This window comes from Lolium perenne, chromosome 7 (assembly GCF_019359855.2).
Source record: "Lolium perenne isolate Kyuss_39 chromosome 7, Kyuss_2.0, whole genome shotgun sequence".
Classification (NCBI taxonomy): Eukaryota; Viridiplantae; Streptophyta; class Magnoliopsida; order Poales; family Poaceae; genus Lolium; species Lolium perenne.
The window spans coordinates 144,183,976-144,187,195 of record NC_067250.2 but is presented as its reverse complement, the minus strand read 5'-3'; positions in this window follow the sequence as shown (position 1 = coordinate 144,187,195).

Sequence of the window (3,220 nt, the reverse complement as noted above, 5' to 3'; positions counted from 1 at the left end):
CCCCCGTTGGTATATCGATGCAGGAGGGATCGCAGGATCTCAGAGTTTAAGGCTGTGGTTAGATTTATTTCTTAATTACTTTCTTGTAGTTGCGGATGCTTGCAAGGGGTATAATCACAAGTATGTATTAGTCCTAGGAAGGGCGGTACATTAGCATAGGTTCACCCACACAACACTTATCATAACAATGAAGATTATTTAGCCGTATGTAGCGAAAGCACTAGACTAAAATCCCGTGTGTCCTCGAGAACGTTTGGTCATTATAAGTAAACAAACCGGCTTGTCCTTTGTGCTAAAAAGGATTGGGCCACTCGCTGCAATTATTACTCTCGCACTTTACATACTCGTACTTTATTCAACTGTTACATCAAACCCCCCTGAATACTTGTCTGTGAGCATTTACAGTGAATCCTTCATCGAAACTGCTTGTCAACACCTTCTGCTCCTCGTTGGGATCAACATTCTTACTTATCGAAGATACTACGATACACCCCCTATACTTGTGGGTCATCAGTTCCCTTCTATTCTTCTACGGGATCCAGCTTTGGCAGCTGACCCCAAACTCCATTTTGCATCTCTCTATCTTCATTACTGTCTGCGAGGCCTACCTTGGCATTGATCCCCACTGGGGTCTTTGGAGGAAGATTTTTTATGTGAAGCGTCACAACGATAGCAATGGCCCCCCCCGTCGTCGGTGGCGTTGGCTTTGTTGTCAGGAAGGAAATCGATTACTTCGACTATCCAATGAAGGAATCCGTCCAGGGCTGGCGCAACAAATGGTTTTACCTGCGAGACCCTATGGTGCACGGGCGGCACTCGAATCTCCCTCCTTTCGAAGATGTCTTGATAGCTAAGCCGAAGAAGTCCTGGCGAAACGTCCTTTCTCCCGAAGAGAGGGTGGTAGCTGACAGGCTTTTTGACCAAGTCGTCGTTTTGAAGAATACGTGGGGCTTGACGATGTGCGGCACTGAAGTAGTCTCAGTGTTCCTACAACGTCGAGTACAGCCACTAATGTCTCGCCCCCACCAATTATGGCTTTACACTGGCAAAAGCGACAAGTCTAGGGTCATCTCTGCCGACCTTTCGGCTGAGGAGCTTCGAGACGAAGTCCGCCGTCTGACATGCCACTGCATGAAGGACAACATTATCTTGACATCGCCTCTCCCCCTTATGATCTTCACCATCTTCCGACTGAGGTAATTCTTTACCTTTTTTGCTTGTTGCTGTTGCTTCTTTTTTTACTGCGCTTTACAAGCCTTCTTCTTCCGACAGGCCCCCTCTGTTGCTCAATGCTACCCTCCTCCACCCGAAAGTGGCGTGGAGCCAGAGGATGATGATGATGATTCCGAGGAGACCGAGGACGTCCAACACGCCCTTGAGGACAGCGATGTCCAAGAAGAAGATGCTGCCGAAGATGATGCCTTCATTAGGAGCAGGCGACGCAAGCAGGTACATGACGATTTTGTTACAACGGCTGAATCAAGTCCTAGCGGACAGGATGATGATGCTGTTAGGACTGCTTCGCCTCCTCCTATCCAGGAAATTTCGACAGGTTTTTTCGCTGCTGAAGATGACCTGGACCTGTAAGCATTTTTAGCCCTTCTCTGATGTACTTTTTGCCGCCTCGTATGCTGATTGCGCATTCTTCTTATGTAGCTCTGATGATGATGATGAAGTTCCTCTTGCGAAGAGGGCTAAATTATCTGTTGGAAGAAAGGCATCAGCTTCAGAGCTGAATCCCTCTCCTGCCAAGTCGACGCCTCCTACAAGGACGGTCGTGGAGAAAATTCCTGTGTCGAAGGTTATCCCTCCTGGCGATGCTCCTACTTTGTCGGCTGGCCGTGACCATGTAAGTATTTAATCTATCTTGCTTTGCTGAGTTTCTTTTGTCAACTGAATCCTCTTGACTTCTCTTACTTCAGCCAATTTACGCCACAGTCGATGCTGTGGTAGATTTCGCCGAGCAGTTTACCCGACTCAAGGCTGAAAACACCCAGCTGTCAAATCTTCGGCTGATCAGGTGCTAGAGGCCAACAGGCGTGCCACCGACGCCAAGAATGAAAATGCCTCGCTGAAGGAGGAGCTGAAGAAACTGAAGCGGCAGATGAAGGATGAACAAGATGCCAGGCGTGCGGCAGCGGTTGCAACCGACAAGAAGGAAGGCGTTCTCCGCGAATCCATCAAGGATTTACTTGGTAAGATTCATGACACATTCCTTTTTTCTTTCTTGGTATTGCCTTACTGGCTACTGATCTGTCTTCCTTTCAGAGGCTGCCAATATGACCGTCACCCGACGCCATCAGCTCCGAGAGGACTCTACAGCCGATGCCCTATCACTTGCTGCTGAGTCGAATGTTCAAGTCCTTGGACTTCTGCAAAAGTCTAAAGGAGCGTTGTCGAGGCTATACTCGATGATCTTCCCGAAGCAGAAGCAGGACAAGAGTCTTGGCGAGATGGCGGATGCTTTTCTTGTTGATTCTTCCGAACCTGTGGAGGTAATGAAACGCCGCTCCCGCTTGTTTGGGGCGGTTCTTACTTTCCAGCTGCTAATGGGTCATGGGATGGTGTCTGAATTGGAGAAGTTATCTAAGGCATTGCCTGTCGATGATGACAACCATTTAGTCGACCTTGAGCCTTTCAAAAGATCGGCAGTAACTTGTGCCAATCAACTCCTAAAGCTGGTAGATGAAGCACAAGCCAAGCCTATTCCTGAATCTGCCCCTGGCTCATCATCGGCGAACCCTTGAACTCTTGCTTGACTTATTGTAAATAAGATCAACCGTAATTTGACTTAGTCCTGTTTTATTTCGTCTCTGTTGCCAATTCGAACATCCTTTTGAATGTAACATATATGCCCAGCGCTCCCGATGGGAGTTTTATGTCAATGTTGTTCTGAACTGAGGAATGTACTGCAGATCCCTTCATCTTCTTCCTGTGCCGAGCTTTTTCCAAATCTTTCGAGTAATGACGAGTCAGACCTTGTTCGCCGCTTACGTGACCAAGTGTCTTGTTTAAATAAAGACATCACTTCTCTTCACACGATGGCAGCCTTGGTGAAGAAAAAGGGGGAAATAGCGACTGCTATCGAGCAATACGCTCTCGATGGTCTTCATGTTGCTACCGAAAGTCTGGGCTGTAAGTTATTAACCCATCTTCTGATTCCTAATGTAGCTTGGATATTTCTAACTGATATCTGTTCCTTTTCAGTCGTATCTTCAGA